Source organism: Agrilus planipennis, unplaced genomic scaffold (genome assembly GCF_000699045.2).
Source record: "Agrilus planipennis isolate EAB-ADULT unplaced genomic scaffold, Apla_2.0 scaffold278, whole genome shotgun sequence".
Lineage (NCBI taxonomy): Eukaryota > Metazoa > Arthropoda > Insecta > Coleoptera > Buprestidae > Agrilus > Agrilus planipennis.
This window is the reverse complement of record NW_020439104.1, coordinates 157170-182816: the sequence shown is the minus strand read 5'-3', so window position 1 is coordinate 182816 and position 25647 is coordinate 157170. Positions and strand designations below refer to the sequence as shown.

The window sequence follows — 25647 nt, the reverse complement described above, 5'->3', positions numbered from 1 at the left end:
TAGGTTGTGGTAAGGTAGAATTCCCTGATTAGCCTTTATAAGGTGTGATGTAGAACCACCAAGGGCTCAAAGGTTAGGTTATAATAGGAATCGTTTCTTTAAATGATATGTTATGAAGTACTATGCACCACTGAGTACCACCGTCCAAATATGGACTGGCTCAACCAGTTTGTCAATAATAACTCATCAAATAAATGCCTGCACTGTCAGTTTTGTTTCGTCTTCAATTTTAAGTATGCTTTCCTCGTTTTTCATCTACTGCCTGTATCCTGTATGTACTGCAGCAAAGCATGATATAATGGGTATTTAATTTGTTATGTATGCTTGAAGAGAAAATTGACTAAATACCCTACTATCAGTTGTACATTAGATAAGCTAAAAATCGTGCGTTGCTGGGATCTGTAGCGCAGAAATTTTTTGTTTTGATCTCGTGACTTAAGAACATCATACTCCAGTTGCAGCCAATTTGAACGGAGCCGATGTTCCATAACAATTGTGCGGGGTACTTTGGGGCGAAGCAAAGTTAATTGTATAAATGCTTCAAGTGTTGACTGTATTGATATGTTGAAATTCAAATAGAGCTACCAATAAGGTATGCGGGTCCCCATATTTCCGCCTTTCTGTGTATATTCTTATAATGACGCAATATCTGGTCGTATTTAGGTATATAACCCGGATGATAAAAAATAAGATTACAGTGGATTTCATTTATTATACGACCTTGGTTATAGCGACCATTTTACTTTAGCGACGTTAAATCTAAATCCCTTAAATTTAATGCACACATTAGTACAAAATTCATGTGGTTACAGCGACTTCGGATGTAACGCCGAATTCGGGTGTTGCGACTGTTTTTAATGAATCATTTGTTACAAATCCTTAGTAATCCCATGAGGATATAGCGACCGGAGTAGGCCGCTAAAGATACAAAAAGCTTTCTTATCTTTTGTTTACATCCACACAGATGGTCAGCAAGTATGGTGACCTGTACCTAGGGTTGCCACCCGTACTTTATTATAAAGTATTGTACTCTATTTCGACTGTGCGTACGTTATACTTTACAACACACATAAAGTACGCAAAAATATTTTATTTAAGGCCTTAAGTAAACATCGTAATTTTGTAAGCGATTATTCGAAGTTCAGAGTATTTTTACATCAATAATATTGCACAGAAAAATGACAAGCCATATTTACGGAACGACCTGATTTCCCAAATCTGTTCAAAGTAGNATACTTTGTGTAAAGCCTGAAAAGGTGGCAACGCTACCTGTACCGTATGTTTATAGATGATAGCTGGTTAAGTAGGTAAGCCTGTATGTTAAAATGGTTCATTTACAGTGTGATATTCTGAATAGCAACTCTGTTTAGTAAACTTTTGAATAAGTATGACTCGTAGATGCACATTTACTGTTAAAAAAAGCGAAAATTGTTTTAAAATTGAAAAATGGTAAAACTATATATACGTATCTGTAACATTTTACCTTTGCCTATAACGGCTTCCGGATATAACGACCAAATTACAGTGCTCCCTTGGCCGTCGTTATACCCGAAATCCACTGTATTTTACTTTTGAAACATTGTCTGGATAAAGTTCATACAAAAATTAATTCGTTATAAAATTCGGTTTAATTTTGCACATTATCGATCCAAAAATACAACAATGAATGGAAGAAATTAGAAATCACTTTTTTACATTAATAGTTGGTAGTAAATTTGTATCGCGCCACACCTATGTAATGTAAACTACTTTACTTGAGTTTAGTTGTTCGATGGCCGTTGCTACGATAAAGTGTTTTTGGTATTTTCTCAATAAAATAAATTACATTAAGTTTTATCATAGTTACTTATTATTCAAGTGAGATACCTAATTATTTAATAGTTTCCTTCAAAAATACAACTACAGATACGTAGCAATCACTTTGTAGAAGGTATACGTATGTGTAAGTAACAACTTAGACTAGTAGCGATACACATGGGTACTTATGTACCTAGGTACACTATAGAATGGTATAGAGTGATGTAATTTCCAAACAAATGAACTTATAAATAATTACCTAATCATAAAACTATTGGTTTTGTTTGCAAAAAAAGTTACCTCAAACTATGCGCCTGCAGCGTTTCTTGCAATATATTTTCATAAATGTTGTTATCTGTATAAATGTATAGACCCTTCACGTTGGTTTACATTATTTGCTTCAAAGTACATATGGCTTCCTAATAATCCCGTTATACATATAAAACGCGATTGTTTACCTGTCACAACAAGTATGTAGGTATGTAATTATCTCGCAACGAAACAATCTGCGGTAAATGTGGAAGTAGTTGAACTAAATACCTACTATCAGATCGAATTACCTAATCATACTTATAGTACATGATGACAACACGCATCGTATTATCGTCACTTACCTATTAATTACTGTTAGGAAATGTAGATGCTGACTGTCTGAACCGGAAGTTCAAAGTTTTCGTATACGGTAAAAGCTCTTTATTCGCGAGGTATACGCTCCATAAATATGCCGCGAATACAGAAACCGTGGATATGGAATGGTAATTAGTATGGAATTATAGGGGATACGTTCTAAGGTTTCAAAATAAAACCAACATGTATCATAATAAAATCAATGTATTGATAAATTCGCAATTAAAATTAATCGTTATAATCAGCTTTACGCAAGAGTTTAAAAAAATTGGTGATTTTTTCTTGTTTTGAATTTTGAAATTAGTCCACTCGGTTACATTTTTATAAAAGTCGCTTCGTCACGAGCCAATAGTACTGTTACGTTAAAAACTAACACCGAATTCGGCACGTACCAACTGTACATACTCAAAAGATGCCGATACATTAAAGGGATTCGTAGTACACGCGCCACTAGTACATGCTTATCGGTTCTAGATATCATGAATTTAGTATTTCATTCAAACAGAGGTTTGAAATTTTGAAGCAAGATAGATAAAGCTTTGTTATAAAGCTTGTCGAAGACCATTTTTTAATTTCTATTGAAAATACGTGTCCTACAAGAAGCATCAACTTTAAGCACTTGTAAAAGCTTTTAATGGTCATATTATTGAAGACCAAAAACGTACCGAGTTAGTGTGAACCTGAACCTGTCTGTTACCATACAAAAAATCGGATATTTATCTCGCAGCGTTAAATCACAATGTTTAGAATAGATAGCCATGTTTTCGGAAAAATTCACACTAGGCACGAGCGGTCTTTTGCAGTCAATCCTCTTAATAAATGACACCGAATTCTTTTCTGTTTACCGATTGCATCCACGAATAATGAAATTTTTAGCAGCAAATATAGGAACTGGGTTCCAATTTTTTTACCCGCGAATAATGAAATCGCGAAAAAGGTAACCGTGAATAAGGAACTTTTACTGTACCTATAAGATAGCTCTCACAATAACAATAAGTAACAACTTGTATTTTACCCGTTGGTATATCTCTATATACAGATAATATTTAAATATTAACTGCCGATATTTAAATGTGAAGGGCCAGTATTTAAAATCAAGTGGTCTAACTAACCCACTAACCTAGCTTGTTCTAACATGATATACCTTTTCGCAGTTTTTTTTGTTTACTTATTCCTCGAGGAGAGGAAATCTTCAAAACGCACCCCCTAAAGAGGGTACTGTCGGATTCGCTAAAGTACCTACCGACTAAAACTCCTCCTCGAGTAGAGAGATTAACCCGGAGGTTTTACATTCCAGGGAAGTTTTTGTGGAAATGGTTGGGAAAGGGGACCAAGTGTGGGAAACGAATAATTTGGGAGGGAAAGGTGATGATAATGATGATAAAATGGAAATCTATTGCCCACTTCGGATAAGTTGGGCGGCTACCCGCGCTAAAAAAGGCGAAATACCTTACATACTGACTGTCTTTTATTTATACTGACCTTTAAGTATTATATTAGTTAAAGTACTTAACTAATTTGGTAGTTAACAACTAAGTAACATTTTATTTGTATAAGTACTGTTGCGTCTTCACGGAAAAAATGAAAAACCAAAATTTACCTAAATATTAAAGCGATATTTACAATTTATCCCACTAACCCGTTGGTTCGGAAGCGAAAATAATAAAAATTGGACCCGAATTTGTAAAAATAAAATCCCAGCTGAAATAAAGTATTTTGCTTGATATAACAAATTTAATTGTAATAATTAAGAAACTTGAAATACTTTTTACAGAAACAGGTCAAAATTGAAACTACGTAACAAATTCTACGGCAAATTCAGTCATTTACAATCGAAAATTTGAATTTATGCGTTGTCATAACTTTATAAATTAAAACGTCGTAATGAAGTACAGATTGCTTTTGTTTTAAATTTAATTAGTGAATGTGAAAGAGTAGTGCGTTTTTGAATAAATTTTTTTACTTGAGTTCATTAGTTCGGTACAAAATTTATTTTTTATTACTTAGTCGTTGGTGACGTTGAATCTCTGTATAAAAAAAAAACTTTTGAGTGTTTCATTCCCACCAGCCATTAATTCTAGTGGACGGGCAGTCCCTCCGACTACGCCAGAAGGTAGAGCGAAAGGCCCTCATTAGCCTCCTTTCAGGAATCGTGGGAATGGATGGGTGGTAGTTAGAGTGAGAAAGATGAGACGGACGAAATTAAGACAAAAGAGAACGGAGGATTATCTGTGGAATATTACTGCCTCAGCATTTGCCTAAGTAATCCAAGGAAACCACAGAAAAACTTGGACCAAGGCAGATGGACCCGGAATCGAACTGGCGTCCTCCCGAATGCTAAGCAATGGTCTAAACCTCTAGCTCATGTCGCTCAGACTCAGTCTCTCTTTTTTTAAAACTAGTAAAATTGTTGTCAACAGCACCTCCGTCAGCCCTCACTCTCGGTTCCTTCCCATAACGGTTACTTAGTGAACAGTACGGTGCCGATCTTAAAAGTACCTATGTTTTATGACATGACCGACCAAACATATACCTCCTGACTTTCTAATTTTTCCATCTATTTCAAAGAAAAATAGAACGAAGGTTTTTTACAATTCTCGAGATTCGTCTTTTCAAAAAAAGGCCTCAACAGTAATGACTAAAAATATTGACCATTTGGATTTACCTAAACGCCGATAATTTAATTTATTGCCAAAAGCTACTTGAACCTTGAATAATAATTTAATTGCTTCAGACGCTCAAGGAGCAAAGCAGAAATATATTCCTAATAATCCTTTAATAAAATGTTATCCGACAACCTCGATGACATAGTCTACTGGTGGGATCATATAAGAAAAAGAAATGCAAAACTACTATACCATTGGATACCTACCACAGAGTTCCTAAACGGAATTATGATTCCTTTACACATTATAACTAAAAAAAGGATTATAGGTTACGGTTTGCTTAGGCTGCGTTAATTTTCGTTTCTTAATATTACGTTTTTTACCTCCACCCCATACGAATCCACCTCCCAATCCCCCTAAAAAACACCTGCAGTGTTGCACGTACCTACAATACATGAGGATTCGACGTTTACGTCCTGATTATACATGAAAGTGACACATTGCATTACACTGATAATTGAAATAATCGTCATTACTATCACGATCTTTTTCCATTTATTTGGTAGGTGATAGAGAATACGCTGAACAATTTCCCAGCCTACTAGTACAGTCATTTGGTTCGCAAAATAGTGGTTACCTGAAAAGTTTTCCGGGAGTTTTGAAAATTGCTAATTTTATAGATTTTGATGTGCTCTTTCCGAAGTTCGACTTTGCCACCTCGCATTTCTGCCGCTCGCGCCGCCATATTGGAAAAATAGCGCCAAAAAGCAGTTTTTTGACAATATCTCCTTTCCGACTCATTTTACGATAAAAATAGTTATACAAAATGAAATTAGAGACAATTACCTACAATTTAAGTATCTACCTTTTTTTCATAAAGTTAATAGTTTAGGCGTACGAGCACCGCAAAGTGTACTCCAACACGCATTTTGGCCAAAAAAAACTCATTTCCACACCACCTTTTTCTAACGTGGTATCCCCACATTTTTTATCAAATAGACGACATAATTTTAATATGGATGATTTAGAAAAATATTTAGTTTTATATTGTTATAGAAGATAATGATCGTTGGTTCTTTTGTAAGTTGTGCTATTGTAATTTAAACAAATACAAGTGTGAACAGAATTTCTTTGTGTTTTATTTAAAATTTAAATGCATATAAATGCATATTAACGCATATAATAATTTATATTTTGACAATTTTTAAAGCATATTTGCATGCATATATTTGCTATCTTTTAGTGCATATATTCCGAACTCTACTGATGACTCAGACTAAATATTTCTATTGAGACCAAAACACGCGTTGGAGTACACATTGCGGCGCTCGTACGCCAAAACTATTGACTTTATGGAAAAAAGGTAGATACAAAAATTGTAGACAATTATCTCTAGTTTCATTTTGTATATAACTGTTTTTATCGTAAAATGAGTTGGAAAGGAGATATTGCCAAAAAACTGCAATTAGGCGCCATTTTTCAAATATGGCGGTGCGAGCGGCGAATATACGAGGTGGCAAAGTTGAAATTCGGAATAAGCACCTCAAAATCTATAGAATTACAAATTTTCAAAACTCCCGGAAAACTTTCTAGGCAAAACTACCAAATAAATGTACTATACGGAGAAAGTGAGATTCTAGGTTGGACGGGCGCTGTTGGGCAGCAAACTATCACATTTCGGCTTCCTTGGCCCATAAATGGTCTTTTTCCCTCAGAGCATTACTTAATTTGACCAACGTTCCAGATGTAGCCGTTTCACTGGGTTCTAAAAGCTCGTACAAAATGACTCCCATCAAAAACACAGTAACAGTTGCTTGATATGAATATTCAATTTTTCAACTGATGATGATGGCTACTCCACGATTTTGTGCGTTTAGGATTCTCGCAAAAAGGCTACTTCTCAATACTCGTAATGATTTTCTGGAAAAAATTTATTCTTCTGTACCAAGAAAACAAATTGCAGATTTCACCTCTTCGGAAAAATCCGAAATAAAAATTTTCTTCCATCAGTTTTTGGAGAATCCATTTTCATCGTTTCTATATCGTTCCCATTGCCTGTAAGCACAGTGATATTGTTGAGTCAAACATGGATTTTCGTCCAGCAAAACATGAAGGTCTTCATTTTCCACTTTTCTTACTCCACCTGGACGTGGATCGTCCTGCAAGCTAACTTTTCCATCATAAAATTTTGCTAACCACTTTTTTACTGTTAGATGACTCACAGAATGTTCACCAAAAATTGAATTAATTATTTTCATAGCTTGAATATAGAAGGTTAGAAATGAAGAGGAATTAGAAGGCAGAAACAGAGTTAAGAGGAGTAGAGGTAAACCTAGATTAGATTACTGTTCGCAAATAGTTAAAGATGTGGGATGTTCTTGTTTTAGGGAAATGCTAAGATTAGCTTAGGATAGGAAAGAGCGGAGATGCGTATAGGACTGACGACCTTATGATGACGAATAATGTCTACCGGACTTGTTAAAATTCACACTATAAAATGTTTAAACAAAACTTTTAATTAAATTATTGTCTATAAATTAATTCAGGCATATTATTTGTTCTATATGTACAGTCCTCAACGTTCAGGAAATATATATAACCTTATAAGGACAAATTTTATATATTAGTGTGCATGAGCGAGTTTGTTTTAAGAATGATATGAGTTTTAATTTAGCATTACAATATATTTTCATATAAATTTGAATAATTACTTGAAACAGGATGACATAGAATAAAGCTCTCAACGTGTTTGATTTCACCCGATAACCTAACAGGACTGAATAATATCGAATAACTTGAAATAATCTAATTGTAAATGTGATCTTGTAAAGTGAAAAGTCGACCCTGGAAATTCCAATCGGTAAATCCAAGCTAATTTATTCGTTCCGCTTTTATAGCCGATAAACAAATAACTACTTCGGAAGTAATTGCCGTCAAAATTAAAACACGCAACCTTATGTGCGTACTCACGCCCATGACTGTAGCAGTACTTCATTTTACCTGTATGGATCTGTATTCTGGTACTATATTCTAATCGCTCGTTTCATTGCCAATCATGTTAAGCCTATTAACAGTTTCGTAATATTATTTACAACTTTATCATTTTTATTGTTAAGGTCTGTGCGTTAAACCGCATTCAAATTACGTAAACTGTTTTTGTTGTTTACCTATAAACAATTTATCGGATTGAAAATTAACACAATAAATAATTGTTACAATATTATTTACAATAATCTACAAAAAACACAAAACGGTTCGAGAAATGCAGACTTAACTTATTACATCACCCTAAAAGTGGTATGTATTTATGGTCTAATAATAAACCCTTATTGTGGACGCCACGTTTTAACGTTCTTAAAAATTCGATAAACGCAAGTTTGAAAAAGAATGAAAGAAAAATTCTGCGTTTGGTGGTCAGTTAGTAAAACAAATTAAATGCACCAAATATAGATTGGATAAAACTTTATGTATTGCCCAAAACTATGGTTATTACACTAAAATTCTTTTACTAATGTTTAATTCATCTAATGAACACGTCACAAAGAACTAATTACCATTCTCTTATTTAAACCTATGTATCAGTTCTCACAAAAGATTAGCAGATTATTAAAAAAGTAAAATATCACAACTTCCTTCATAACAAATATTTTATCTTATTATAAATTTTATCGAAACTGATAAAACACGAAATCAGTCGTTTATTTATTAAGATTTTGAGATTGCACTATGATCTACATTGGGCAAACTGAGCCTAGCAAGATCCTTGAAACAAAGAATAAAAGCACATGAAATAAGTTTTAACTGGAAAAAGATGGACTTTATTTATGCTTAACGTCTGTTAAAAAGGAAACATCAGTACAACCAACAATTTCAAATATGAGCACGTTAATTAAATGAATAAAGGGCGTTCCAACACGTAACACCTGCTACCATCAAATATACGAAAATTCATAGCCAACTTGCGCCCCAACAAATTTAATCCTCAAAAAGGTCATGGTATAGTTGCGCCCCTGAGTACATAAAGGTACTACAGGTAGAAAATGAATACATAAATCTATATACATCGTATATAAAGTTGATCTGTGTTCTGTCGGAGCTGCCTGCGACGCGCTGATGAGATCCAAAAAGATCGAAATCGCGATCCGCGTCTGGCAGTTTCGACAGAATACAGACCATTTCGAATTATTTTATTCGCCATTTTTCTTCTACACGACTTATTTTTACAATTTTCTTTTAAATCTAAACTATTCAGTTTCACATACGTATCCATTTGGAAATCTTTAAGTATTTCCAAAAATATATAAATATTGGGATTTTTCTTGTAAAAAGATTTATTGAAATGAGAATGAAAAGACTCACAGCCTTTCGCTGTTAGTTGGTTTGAGGCTGAATTTTTTGCCCATAACTTTGGGGGATATATCGCTTCTTTAGAAATGTAATTTTCCAATAAATAATCTGCATACTCATCAACTTGATGATCTGTAGGTTTGTCGCTCTTAAGATCAACAACAAAATAACTCAACTTCATTTGATGGAAGAAATGGTATTCCGAACGTGTGTCGTAGACAGTTTCCTGAATCATAAAAAGAAAACAAAACAAAATACCGTAAATACACAACTTGTATATAAAAAAATGTATATAAACCCTTACCGATTTCATTCTCGGGATTTTTATACTCTGTACTGAGGCCAAGCTGTTGTACGAGTTTGTTGAAAAAGTTCAAGTTCGACTAAGTTGAATGTTCAGTTAATATTTGACAGCTGCTTTGCTTGCACGTTTTGGCACGTCTTCGATTTTTGCCTATTCCAAAAAGTGGATCAAAGAATCTATATCAAATTTTGTGTGAAAAACAAAATTAAGTGCGCGAACGCATTCCGAATGTTGACTGTGGCATATGATGAATCTACCTTGGACCGAAGCAACGTTTATCGGTGAAACAAAATGTTCGCAGAGGGCCGAAAAGATGTGGACGACGAAGAATGTGCCGGATACCCGAGCATGTCAACAATAGACGAAAACATTGATGAAGTGAAGAAAATAGTACCTATTGGTCAATCGTCGAATCACCGTTAGAAAAGTTGCTGAGGACCTAAACATATCGATAATAATATTTGTTGCAGTGTTTAATGCCTTCGTTCATTGACCTAACTATGGGCAGAATTATTACAAATTTAATATTAGGTCAATCTGTTTTAATTAGATCTCATTCGCAATTTAATCGGCATTTGTTGTAAATTATACAGTTTCCTTCATTATTAGTAAAATACGAATGCTGAAGGCAACTATTTTTCAAAAAACAAAAGTTGTAGTTTTCAGATAAAATGCAGTAATATGACCATTTGTATTTTATTTAGGAGGTCATACAATCGTGCACGTACGCAAATATCTGCATATTATAGTTGCACCCAGTTCCACAATTATTGTGCAAACGCTTGTCAGACATCTATTAATTGTCGTAATAAATATTGTGCTATGACAGGTAAACTGCGTTCGCCTACGAGTAATACACATTGTGTCTGTTATCAACTATCGCGACCATGATTTTGAAAAAACTTTAAGTATTTTGAAATACGGTAATCGTAACGCTTATTAAAATTCACATTTAAGCAGCTTTTATGAAGTTAATTTTAGAATGTCTTCACACAAATAGTTACTGACTTATGTATATCTCTATATTTTATTGTCTTTGAAATTATTTTGTAATATACGAAGAATTTTGATGAATATGTTTCAAATAATATAGATTAAGGTCGATCTTAGTTGATCTCAACAGCAAACCATGGATACTTTCGATCAACCGCTAATCAAACCGGAAATCTTCGGTTTGGTCACTGCATGATTAGGGGCTTCCTTGTCTTGAATGTCTAACTTTTCCTTTCTGCATCTTTCGTTATCCATTTCAACTCTTTATGTATTTTTTCAGGCTCATTTCCATTATTTTTTCTTTCCTGCTTTTAATACTTGACTATTTTTATCTTCAATTTCTAAATAGACACTGTTTAAGCATATTTCCAATAAGTCAAGACGTTTCGAAAAAAAATATATCAAGAGTTACCGACTGCATATACTATTCAAGTATGTAAGCAATTTTCGAGAAGTTCACTTACCTAATAAAATTATCTAACAATGGATATTAACAGTCAATTGTTTCTGTAAGAATTTTAACATTGTCTTCTTGAAGAATTATATTTGTTCATCGATGTGTTACTAACGCAAATATGTACCATCGTTAGATATTTCATTATTTCATTAACAATATGATAAATATTCTTTGCTGAAATCAATGATTTAAATTCGATTAAAATTCGAACAAAAACACATCAGTACTAAACAATAATAATAAATAGGACTTTAAAGGTACCTTCAGGGCTAAAAAAATCTACTGTTTCTTTATGTAAGGCAATTACAATGATATACATATAAAGACGGTTTCATGGACTGATTTAAATACATTCCATGACAAAATCCTAAACACTAGGAATCATGAGGATCACAATTGCATAGCCTTTTAAGATCAAAATTGCTATTGTTGAGACGAAAAAAAAAAGAACTACAGATATAGACCAATGCTTAGCATTCGGGAGGACACCGATTCTATTCCGGATTCGTCTGTCCTGGTCTCATGGTCCAAATTTTCTGTAAATTCCTTAGATCATTTAGGAAAATGAGAGCCAGTAATAATAAGGGTCGGCTCAAAATCTACCTTGAATGAACAAAACCGGCCCTGTTTAATACCTTCGCGGTCACCTGTTGTAATTTACAACAAAATCGACTATGTGTATAGTTTATATGTATAAACCTCTATGCACTTGTTATATATAGATAATAAAACGGCTAAAATTGCATTTTACTTAAAAGAAGTGAAACACGTTTTGGTTTCTTATTTTGTTGAAGTTTTCCAATGGAAAAATATATTTTTTTTTCATATCTTTAACGAGCTTACGATTATCATGTACAAACTGGCGTGTTTAAAAATTAACTAATTTCGAAGAACATCTTACAGGAAGTTTTTTATTTAAATGTTTTTAACATTTTTTCATTTTAGTCATTTTTTGGGTCAACAAAATAATCAATAAAATGGAAAACGCAGCCATCATATTCTGTATCAGGATTGATTTTTGTCAGGGTCGAGTCGGTCGTGAAATCGTATTAACAATCCACAGATAATCTTAAGTAAGGTAAAAATTTCGCCCATCTTATCTTTCTCTCCTCAACTATCACCACCTACCTATTCCTACGATTCCTAGCATTAGCTAACGGGAATGAAAAAGTTTTTTCTAGATAGCAGATGAGTTTAAAAACCCAATGTTTTAGATGAGCCTTCATTATCTCTGTAGGTTCCTGAATTGAAAAATACTTTCCTTATACACAAGATAAATCTCACACTTAAAATGTTTTTGTGGTAATTACGGGTTTAAAAAATTATTGCTAAATAACGACATCATTTATGTTTGTTTGGACATTGACTTTTTATATTTTTAAGAAAACAAATGTGCACCCACTGTGAAAATGTCTATAACACTTGTAGTAAATTGTAAACAACTTCTACGAATGTAAAACCGCAGGAATAGCTACTAATAAACTGTCGGGTTATTCCGAAAATAACAGATTAACCTGTTGTCGCTTATTAACGGTGTTCTCCGTGGTACTTTCCAGTTGAACTTTCTTACTATAAATAACTTACGGGACTTCCCGCAAGCATCCACTGACCACTTGATGGAGAAATTATTCTAATTGACTCTTGCGGCAGCTCTAATATAAAAAGCACAAACTCATCTGCAATTAAAATTGAATGAAATGTATAACAGGAAATGAAATATATAACTATTCTTCTAAATTATTTTGGTAGCTGCCATCATGTATTTCTTTGTAAGAAGTTTGCAAAAATAGGATGAAAGGTTCACATGCATATTTCATACATTACATTGAACACCCTATGTAAATTAAAGAACGTGTTCAGAACGAATTGTGCTGGTTTAAGATAAAACCCAAACCGATTAATAACTGTATTGCTTCATCATAATCATAAGGTCGTCAGTCCTAAGACTGGTTGGACACACACCTTCACACTTTCCCATCCTAAGCTAATAATCTTTGCATTTCCCTAAAATTAGAACAACCCACATATTTAACTATTTACGAACAGTAATCTAATCTAGGAAGGGAGTCAGACACCGCTACTTTTTATTCTATACATCGAAAAAGCGATCAACATCATTAAAGACAGTACAACTACTGTAGGGGCAAAAAATTAGTATGGTTAGATTTGCAGATGATATAGGAGTATTAGCATCTAGCAAGTAGAACTTAGAGATAAAATGGAAGCGGTACTCACAACAGTGTTGTATGAAAATAAATAAAAGTAAAACTAAAGTACTGATATGCAAGGGAAGAAAAAGTAGGGAATGAGCGAATATAAAGATGGAACAAAAAATTAGAAGTGACTGATTTTAGATATCTAGGAAGTCAGATAAGTCAGGACGGAAGGAGTAGTAGGGATATAAAACAGAGAATAGCGCACGGTCACCTTTAATAAAAAAAAGTCACTTCTATGCTCATGAACGGTTAATTTAGAAATTCGAAAAAAGTTGTTAATGGTGTATGTTTGGAGCGGAGCATTGTATGGGTGCGAAACATGGACGGTGGGAGCGGCGGAAAACAAAAGGTTACAAGCGTTCGCAATGTGGTGTTATAGGAGAACAGAGGATTCTATGGAAGTCAATAAGAAATAGGCGAGATAGGTTGGTAGGACACCTTCTCAGGCATGAAGGTCTAGTCAGAGACATATTAGAGGCAGAAACAGGAGTTAGGAGGGGTAGAGGTAGACCTAGATTAGATTACTGTTCGCAAATAGTTAAGGATGTGGGTTGTTCTAGTTTTAGGGAAATGCGAAGTTTAGCTCAGGATAGGAAAGAGTGGAGGTGCGTGTCTAACCAGTCTTAGGACTGAAGACATTATGTTGATGATGAATCTAATGTAGGTCTGCCTCTACCCCTCCTAACTCCCGTTTCTGCCACTAATATGTCTCTGACTAGGCCTTCATGCCTGAGAAGGTGTCCTACTAACCTATTTCGCCTATTTCTTATTGACTTCCATAGTCCTCTGTACTCCAATTCTTTCTAATACCTCTTCAAACTGTATTGTTTAACAGTTATTAACTCAAATTGTATATCTACCAAAATAATTTATAGGAATACTTATACATATATTTTATTTCCTGTATTTCGCAGGGATAGCCACTAATAAATTTCCGAGTTATTCCGAGAATAACAAATTAACCTGATGCCGCTTATTAAAGGTATTGCTGTATTGCTTAACAGTTATTCACTCAAACTTAAAGGAAAACAGTTTTCCAACTTCATCACCTATTATCAGCATACCGGAGTTGTGTATGTGTATTGTATAATAAAAATATAATGCATAATGATATACACGTGTGAGGTAACAGTACATTTCCTACGACTAAAGTTGCAATGTTAATAAGACAAAATAATGAATACCTATTTGCGACGAGAATTTTTTGATGCTTAGATAAATGCATTGTATATGTAAGCATCTTATTTTCTAACGTATTAGAAAAAAAAACAAAAAATCGTCGAAAGTAGGATCGATCAATCGTTATTATGCACATTTCCACCTGGGGAAAAATGAACAGATTAGTGTCTGCACCTTAACTCCCGTTCAGAGCAGGTAGCACGTTAATAACACACATTAACTCCTGTCCATATCTTCTTACCTGTTAGTAACACGGTCAAAACAAAACATAAAAATTTATTCTGTTTATGAATATACAGGGTGTTCACTTATAAACATTACCGTACTTATTTGATACACACTCAACAGAATTAAACCTTTGTCTTATTTTTTGAAAATTCCATTATTTTTTCAGAAATAAATTTAAATGATCGTTCAAGATCTTTCCTTAGCGTTCTTCTGTGTTTTGAACACTTAATATTTAGGTACGTATCCATCCAAAAACTCTACGTTGATCTTAAACCTTAAATAATAGATATATCATTCGTCGGTAACTATTGTGCAAAACTAACAAATTTATTATTTCAACTGTTACCAATAAATCAGTTTAGAGGATGACTAGTGTAATTTTCTTTTGAACAGAAGTGTAGGAATGGGATTAAATACCACACGTGGCAAATTATCATCAATTATTTGTTCAATATTATTTGTTTCATTATTGTAATTGTAAAGTTTTTTTATTAAACAAATAAATAAAGGAAATTCGTATCAAGACTTATCCAACTTTGTCTGGAAGCATTGCTAAAATGCCTTCAGGATATCGATGAGGAAGTTAGTACATGTATTAATAATATAAAGAACGATTGTATGCACTAATCAAATAGCAACTACAGTACATTTCCGGCGAATAAAATTACAATGTTCATAAGATAAAGTAATTTACGACGGCGTAGATGGGTCAAACATAATTTTTTTTTTTGAAATTTCGACTTGTAACTCGAAATTTCGACCTTGTAACTCGAAATTATGATTTGCATCTCAAAACTTCAATTTACAACTTGAAATTTCGACTTGCAACTTAAAATTTCGACTTGCATCTTGAAATTTAAACTTGCATCTCGAAATTTTGATTTGCATCTCAAAACTTCAATTTACAACTTGAAATTTCGACTTGCAACTTAAAATTTCGACTTGAGTATTGATTTACCCATCAGTATAAGAAGATATATAGGGTTGTTCGGAAAGTCATTTCGTTTTTTCCCGACAGAGGATTTAATTATATTCTTTTGCACCCAACTTCACATTTAAGCCGTATAATTTTTATATGCTTTGAGAGCTCATATAGCAAGGCTTGTGTGTGAAAAATTCCAATTAATTCTACGCAGTAGTTTTTGGTTGGTGCCCTTTTAAATATGGAGAGCGATAAGCAGCATTTTCGACATATCTTACTGTTTTACTACAGAAAGGGTAAAAATGCTGTTCAAGCCAGAAAGAAATTGACTGATGTGTATGGAGAAGGTGTGTTGACAGTACGCCAGTGCCAGAACTGGTTCGCTAAATTTCGATCCGGCAATTTTGATGTCGAAGATGCACCACGTTCGGGAAGGCCGGTTGAAGCTGATAAAGACGCGATAAAGGCATTAGTTGATGTGAACCGGCGAATAACAACACGTGAGATCGGATTGAGGTTAAATTTATCAAATTCAACAGTTTATGACCACTTGAAAGGCCTGGGATTATCCTCGAAGCTCGATGTATGGGTTCCCCATGTTCTCACAGAGAGAAATCTGTGTCGCCGCATTGACGTCTGCGATTCGCTTCTCAAACGTCACGAAAATGATCCGTTTTTGAAGCGCATCATCACTGGGGACGAAAAATGGGTTGTATACAACAACGTCAAACGCAAGAGGTCATGGAGCAAAAAAGATGAACCGGCTCAAACCATTTCCAAAGCCGATATTCACCAAAAAAAGGTGATGCTGTCTGTTTGGTGGGATTTTAAAGGAATCGTTTTTTTTGAGCTTTTACCGGATAACACAACGATTAATTCGGAAGTCTACTGTCATCAGCTGGACAAACTGAATGATGCACTTCAACAGAAAAGGTCAGAACTAATCAACAGGAAAGGTGTAGTGTTTCACCAAGACAACGCGAGACCTCACACAAGTTTGGTCACTCGCCAAAAGCTTTTACAGCTTGAATGGGATACAATGCTACACCCACCATATTCTCCAGACCTGGCACCATCGGATTATTATTTGTTCCGGTCACTCCAAAATTTTTTAGACGGTAAAACCTTCACCTCAAATGAGGAGGTCAAAAACCTCCTCGATCAGTTTTTTGCCAGCAAAGACCAAAAATTTTATGAGCGTGGAATTATGCTACTACCAGAAAGATGGCAAAAGGTGTTGGACCAGAACGGTCAATATATAATTTAATAAAGTATTTGTTTATTATACGAAAACTGTCTTTCATTTCCACAAAAAAAAACGAAATGACTTTCCGAACAACCCTATACTTTCACGGTCAGAATCAATGGTCTCGTAGAATTATGGTTCGGGCTGAGGAGCCGTGATCTAAATAAACATTTGGATCCAGACGTTTCGTTGGCAACTATATCTTGAGCGCCCACGTTTCAATGCAGTACCATCAAGATAACAGCCGTAATTGCCGATCAAACATCTGAATCTAACAATTCATTGAGACCACGGGCTTTTCAACCCGAAACATAATTTTACTCATCAGTGTTGTTACGATTATTGTCTGTGTTTGAACTGTTATTAGGTTAGAATTGAGTTAGATAAGATTGGTTAAACCGTGTTAGCAAAAAAGAACTACACGACTTACTTCGTTTGCGTTGTCTTTACATACCTCAAAAATTATAATTCTAAACTAATTAATTTAAAGCTATCATTCGTTTGATTTTAACGTTACAGTAAGTAAACACAACACAAATGAAATGTGTTGTTGTACCCTTGTCCTTTCCTTAAATTGCCATGGCCTAAACTGGGGTTGAGTTAGGTTGCGATTCAATAGGCATTTAGAGTTACAAGTTCAAGTTGCAAGTCGAAATTTCGAGACGAAAGTCAAAATTTCGAGTTGCAAGTCGAAATTTTAAGTTGAAATTAAAAAAAAATTATGTTTAACCCTTCTACACCTTCGTAAGTAATTCATAATTGCGATGGGAATATTTTCCATTTAGATAAATGTATTAATCTTTCGACATCTCATTTTTGATATTAATTTACTGTATTTTTTTTAAATAAAGTATTTAACTCTTTACGAAACTACACGAAATGCGTAGTTAGTAAAACTGTAATTCATAAGAATTTTATGACTCGAAATATTATCATGCAGTATTAAGTATTTTCCAGTTTTTGCATTAATTTGAAATTAAGATCGGTAGTCCAATTTTAATTGACAATCAGCTGAATAAAGGTACGTCACCTGTTTCTGAAAACTTGTTTAATTTATTCCTGAGCTGTATGTAAACATACATGAATAAAAATCAAGTAATAACGAACTACAGTTATACCCGCCTACCACTTATTTCCGTAAATTTTACGTTTATAGGGCTTACCAGAATTAAATAATTAAAACACGTCATTTTTTGCATAACACGGGTGCTGTTTTGAAATTATAGTTTTAAGTACATATTAATAGCATTTCATTAATTAAACTCCAACCGGATTTTACGTGATTAATATACATATAATGAAGCACGTGAGAAGCGTGTTCTGTTTTTCTTCTTTTATAAAAATTTATCATCTGTAATGATGTCATTATTATTAGTATAAAAATAGAATCATATATTCTTAAAGAACAATAGAACAATGCAATGATAAGTTGAACGGATTATTATTTGTAAAGCAACAAGGAAGTTATTGTCAATGAAGAAAAAGAAATAGCAATCATTTCTTTATTACTTCTGTTTGAAGAGTAAAAATCATCATCGATTTTCTTTTAAAAACGTTGAATAGCTGGAAAAAATGTTAAATGAAACTTTACTAGGTCTGTATTTTTAAAGAACTGAAATGCAGATACTATTTCGTTTAAGAATAACCCTCCACCGTCCAGAATTTACAATTATCCTTTTTGTAGACACCTGCTTACGCATTTGTCTTATTAAAAATTAAAAATACTAAACCTTTATAGAATGGAACTCATTAAAACGCGCCGTAATTTTTCAGCTAGAGATATATCAGGTCTTAAACAAAACGAAAGTATGAAATTGTAGATAACAAACGAAATTGTAGAACTAATAGAAGAAACGCGGAAATACAAAAACAGGATAGGCGAAGAGGGCCAAAAATTATATAATACGATAATGTGGGAAATAATTAGGAAGTGTAGGACAGCTAAAATATAATTAATAGGAATTTTAGAGAAGTTAGGTATAGCAGTAATAATATAAGAAACGAGGCAAGGGTGATTTTGACAGAAAATGAGGAAAAGGCAAATAGGAGGAACTAATATTTAGGAGACATATGCGCTGGCTAAGGGCTAGGAGATATATTAGAGAAAGAAGATAGTGTGAAGATAGGTGAGCTAGGTTACCCCAGAATGAGTAAAGACTTTGACGTAGCACTAAAAAAATTAAAGAATATTAAGGCACCAGGTATAGATGGAGTACAAGCGGAAATATTAAAACATGCAGGACAAGAAATTAGTGATCATATGTTTAGCCCAGTTAGTCATATTAACGAGACGGGGAATGTCCCGGAGGATTATAAACGGAACGTGGTAGTAACCGTACCTAAAAAGAGGAAGAGCGGATAGGTACGAGTCATTCAGAACAATTAGCTTAACTTCCCATGCGACAAAAATCTTAACCAGAATTCTACAGAGAAAGATGGAAAAAAGGGCAGAAGAACTATTAGGGGAAGATCAATTTGGGTTTAGAAGAAATAGAGGAACGTGGAAGACCGTTCTATCTGTTTCATACGATTCGGTGACTCAGAATCGGCGGCTATATTATCGCATGAAACGTCCTAGCAATCCTAATTAAAGGGTTGCAGGTATTTGTTGGGGATTGAAAAAACACTGTAAATGTAGTAGAATCTATTGAATCTATTTACAATATATACAATGCCTTCAATCGGCGTACACTAGGTGAAACAAGAACGGTGAATAAACGGTGAATAAAACGGTGAATAAAACGGTGAATGAACGATGAAAGAAACGAAACGTGCGACTTGGCAGCAACCTTCGTACTCTCTTNTATGATACTTTCTTAGGGATGAACTCCCAGCTAATAAGGATTAATTAAATACAGAAACAAACAAACACTTCATACAAATAATGATATCTTTCCATGGTTTATCTAGGGAGTCTGATTTTACAACACCATACTTTCATTTGTTGTGGCAATTTTTTTTGACCAAACGTTTTTTTAATTGAAAAAGACATTTAATTTTTGATTTACTAATACTACTACTGTCACTAAAATTTCGATAATGCATTATTATAAGCTTCTCTCAGTTATGTTAACTCTATTGTCTGCATGGTTTATAATTCTCGCTGTATTTCCAAATTCTGTGTAAGTACCTACAATTGGGGAATATGAAAATACATATATCAGAATATATTTTGTTTAGAAACTGAAAATTAGTAATTGATAGTTTCAGGCGTTTCAAACGTTTTATCTCTTAAAACCATTAACTAGAATGTGAATATCCTAAAAAAGTAATTCTAAATGCATCAATAAACGATATCTACGGTGCCGATATAATAAAATATGTATACTAATTATATAATCTTCTTAGTAGACGTTTAAAATTAACCATTTGATACAAACTTGGTATTAGTACAGAAATTATTTCCCTCACTTTTTTTAACTACAACATTAAAACTACTTTTCTTTTTTTCCTTTGTCAATATTTTTACCATTGGCTTGTTTGTAAGATTACATAACGGAAAGATTATTGAACAACGAAAAATAGGTAATCGTCATCCACATAAGTAACTTGAGTTTTCTTGTCTCGAAGCATCAAAAAGAATAACAAATGTAATTACTTAATATGATACGAAGAAGGTCGCAGGTAATTTTCCATAAGGTGATGTAAACTGAAATTATATTTCTTTGTTTTCCTTCAATTGTTAATACATCACTCACCTGTAACGTAACAATTTTTATTTTTACTCAAAACAGAAAATTATCAAATGTACGGTGACCATCAGTGATAAAGTCACAATAATAAAAACTAATTTTACACATTGATAACATCAATTTAGAAATATTATAATTATAATTAAATGATGTCTCGATATCATCATAATAAGGTCGTCAGTTCTAACACTGGTTGGACACGCACCTCCACTCTTTTTTATCCTGAGCGAATCTTAGCATTTCCCTAAAACTAGAACAACTCTCATCCTTAACTATCTACGAACAGTAATATAATCTAGGTCTACCTCTACCCCTCATAACTCGCGTTTCTGCCTCTAATATGTCTCTGGCTAGACCTTCATGCCTGAGATGATGTCCTACTAACCTATGTCTCCTATTTCTTATTGACTTCCATAGAGTCCTTTGTTCTCTTACTTTTTCTAATACCTCTTCATTTCTAACATTCTCTATCCACAGTATATCCTCATCATTCGCCTGTAACACCACATTTCGAAAACGCGCCCACACTGTCCATGTTTCGCACTCGTACAGCGCCACGCTCCAAACACCTTTTTTCGAATTTCTAAATTAACCGTTCGCGAACATAGAAGTGACTTCTTTTTATCGACCCTGCGCTACCTTTAGTCTCCTATTTTTATATTCGCTCTATCCCTAATCTTTTGACCCTGTATATCTATCTCTACAGTTGTACTGTCTTTAATGATGTTGATCGCGTCTTTGATGTATAGATTAAAAAGTAGCGGTGACAGTGTGCATCCCTATCTGACTCCCTTCCTAATATTTACTTCTGTAAGTTACAGCCCAAACTCTATAACTGCCTGTTGGACTTTATACAAACCAAGGATCACTTTTCTATCTTTGTAACTCATCCCTACATTTTTAAGTATATTTAACATCTTGTTCCATTTAACATTGTCGAAAGCTTTTTCTAAATCTATAAATACTATGAACGCACTCTTTCTTTTTTCTATCGTTTTCTCTATTGTTACCCGTAAAGATAGAATGACCTCCTACTAAATCAAGAAGTAGGGAGAACTAATTGTTTTTATACCTTCCTAATAATATCTATCATATTGTATTAATTATGCATAACTGATGGTTAGATTATTGAATGATACCGTCACACTTTTTAACTTTTTTGATTACAGTTGTTAAGCTCGTCGCTAATATCCCTTATAGAGTAAGATCCCGGAGCAACTAAACATTTCTTATTTTCTGAGTAACAAAATAGGTGGAATAAACCTGCTAACTCGGCCAACGAGTCAATTTGCAAATAAGTTACGATTTGTTTTTGCGAACTTCGAAGCGTCTGGCAGAAATTACCGCCGACGGGTAGACGTCTGGTAGACACGACAATGCCAATGTAGCTTATTTAACGTATTAGTGGGTCAATTTTTGTGAAACTGCAAAACTAATTAATGATTATAGATACATATTTATGTATCACCGTTAATAGAAAAGGAGTTACAAGCTTATAATTGTATTTGTAAATGAACTAAATTATTTTTGACCTTTCTTAATTCATAAAATACCTAGTAGAGACCGCAAAATTTTAATTGGTTTTTATGTATAGCATTATTAGATATTAATACTAGAATAGCACAAATGTTTCATGTGTAGTGCAAAGTGAAAAGAGATAATCGAATAATAGTAAGCGGTGCAGCGGTTGTAAGTTGCTTGTTGCTTATATACACCGAAGATTAGGGTCGGCTTTATAACTGTCTGATTGGAATTAACATTATTTTTGAATAAACGTCTTTTCTTTCCTAAATTCGTGAGAATGTTGAACTTTCTTTAAAGTCTGATGCTGGTAACACGCTCAAATTCTGCTTCTTCGCATACCTTTCTGTTACACATTAACTGGTGTAATGTTATTCCTTTTTCTTTAATAGTGTCCGCTGCAATACCTACCTAACATCTCTTTTCTATGATTACGATGTTCCCTACAACGTCTTTCGTGAGTAAAAGTAGACGTTCTGACAGCAGCTACTCTAGTCTAAGTTAATAAGTTGAAAGAAGTAAATCAATGCGATCGTTTTTATTTTGTGCATGCCAATTTCAAATATCTCAACTGTATAAAGGTCTTTAGGAGTAGCTCTCTTGACCGAGCGGCATGGCCTAGAGATTTAGAGGTTAGACCATTGTTTAGCATTCGGGAGGACGCCATTCGATTCCGGGTCCGTCTGCCTTGGTCCAAGTTTTTCTGAGCTTTCCTTGGATCACTAGGCAAATGCTGAGGCAGTAATATTCCACAGATAATCTTTCATCCTCTTCTGTCTTCATTTCGTCCGTCTCATCTTTCTCACCCGAACCACCACCCACNGATCACTTAGGCAAATGCTGAGGCAGTAATATTCCACAGATAATCTTTCATCCTCTTCTGTCTTCATTTCGTCCGTCTCATCTTTCTCACCCGAACCACCACCATCCACACATTCCCACGATTCCTGAAAGGAGGCTGAAGAGGGCCCTCCGCCCTACCTTCCGGCGTAGTCCGGAGGGACTGCCGGCCCACCAGCATTACTGGCTGGTGGGAATGAAACACCCAAAAGTTTTTTTTTTTAGCTCTCTTGACCAAGCGTCATGGCCTAGAGGTTTAGACCATTGCTTAGCATTCGGGAGAACGCCGGTTCGATTCCGGGTCCATCTGCCTTGGTCGAAGTTTTTCTGTGGTTTCCTTGGATCACTTAGGCAAATACTGAGGCAGTAATATTCCACAGATAATCTTTCACTCTCTTCTGTTTCCATTTCGTCCGTCTCATCTTTCTCACCCGAACCACCACCCACCCATTCCCACGATTCCTGAAAGCAGGCTGAAGAGGGCCTTCCGCCCTACCTTCGGCACAGTCCGGAGGGACTGCCCGCCCACCAGCATTACTGGCTGGTGGGAATGAAACACCCAAAAGTTTTTTTTTTTTTTAAGAACGCTCTTAAATGATAACTAATTTTTCCTGAGCGACGCAAGGATAATCAGGCTTCTCTCTAACAGAAATGCTCTGTTAGGTAAATCATAAAACATTTTGTCATTCCAGCTGTTTTGATACAAAACTAATACAATTGTAAACTTGAAAGCGGTTAATCGAAAAATATATATATACATATTATTATTTATTATTTCCTAGGATCAAATCACTTCGGAATTGCTGGGAAATATGCAGTACATGCAATGAAAGCAGGTGTTATTGGATTGGCTTTTACTAACAGCTCACCCATTGTAGTTCCAACCAGAGCAAAAAACGTATGTATATTATTACAATCAAACATGAATTTTTTAACAAAAAATAAACTCTTTTTAGTCTGGTATTGGAACGTGTCCAATAGCTGCAGCTGCACCTGGAGTTAACGACAGTTTTGAATTAGACATGGCTACATGTACAGTGGCTCTTGGAAAAGTAAGATTCTATTGCAACATTTATAATACGTCCCATTAATTAATAGTAGAAGGATTTACTTCTTGAAACTCCATAATTAATTAAAGNGACTTATATATATATATATAACTCAAGCTGACCACCAAATATGAAGCAGTGTGAAGCAGACAGAATATTGTCACGCGGTATTTTGTTACTTTGTTTTTTTTTGTTAATTATTTATTTTAATTACCAGATTATAATGTATTTTGATTATTTTGTCGTGGCTGAACGTAAGGTATTAAAATGATAAGAAAGGTAAGATTGGAAAACAATAACAACTTTATTATACAGTAATGTAAAACGGATATGAAATTCAAAAAGACAATATGACAATTACAAATAGATTTAGAGTTAGTTGTCAGGTAATTTAGATAGATAACATCACAAATGAAAATTGAACAAAAACGTTTATAAAAAGGATCTCCCTCTCAATGTAGATCAATACAGCGTAAAAGTTAACAAAACCACCCGAGATAAAAATTTTCAGTCTCTCGGAGTCTCTGAAAGCGAGACTCGAGTCCCCGTCTCTCATTGAGTCTCTCTGAGAGAGAGACTGTCAAAAAAACTGTTTAGCGTCTCTGAACGACAGACTCGAGTCGCTCATAGAGAGATCCGAATTTCGTATGCAGTCTCCGAACGAGACACTCGAGTCTCTCAGTTTTTCAGTTTTATTCACTTAATCTCTCTGTGATAGACTCGAATCTCTGAATTAACAATTTTATCGTTCTAGTCTCTCATACAGAGACTGAGAGAGAACCATAAAAACACCTAAGCAATAACTGAGAGACTCTTAGAGACGCTCTCAGAGACGCTGAAAGACTCTGAGAGACTGGAGAGAGACTGAAAATTTTTGTCTAGGGCATTGTTGGAAAAAAATGATCTACATGAATGTCCTCGGAGTAAGTGTTCTTTGTCTAGGGTAGTTACATTGATAAGAGCGTTGTAATTATCCTGACCAGGAGGTAGTACCACCAACACTTAAGGTTTCTTACCTGTTATGCTCTTAAGGGTAGAGTCTTTTTGTTAACGCGTTCCCGAGTCGACTAATCGCAATTAGACCACCGATCCCCGTTCACACAATTAAATGAACTCGATATCTGTTTTATTAATTTTCAAAGAATTGCAATGTTACAATTATAAAATATTTATTTTGAAATATGTTTTAAAGTCTAAAATACTTTTTGAGTTTTCATAAATCTCCACTACGTGACAATATCTTTTAATAAAATGTTACTATCTCTAGGGATCTACTCTAAAAAAAACTATTATTATTGTACACCGAACCCAAACTGATATTTTTTAGTTTTTGATCTAGCAGTGATTGATAGCGAATAACGTTATCCTTTTTCAATGCTACGTTTATGAATTATACTCTATAGTCGTAGGCCATTTATTAGTTCACTGTTCTCTTCTATGTATGTCCTTATTCTTGTTACTCTTTTTACGAAAGAATATTATACAAGAAGTTCTCTGATAGATTTATATACATTCATTCTTTTTTCTTGGGATAGATAATACTTAAAATTGACCATGAATATTGTAAATACACCATCTGAAAAGATTTTTTTAAAAATAAACGAATATCCATGCAAGTGCACT

General features: G+C 34.2%; 1 long non-coding RNA gene across 1 annotated transcript; it reads left to right on the top strand.

The window, feature by feature from the left end:
- The first annotated feature begins 23512 nt into the window (after positions 1-23512).
- LOC108741459 lies at positions 23513-24027 on the top strand. The gene is made up of 2 exons (XR_001938505.2): positions 23513-23873; positions 23932-24027. It is a non-coding gene; the product is annotated as an uncharacterized LOC108741459 (long non-coding RNA).
- The last annotated feature ends 1620 nt before the right edge of the window (positions 24028-25647 follow it).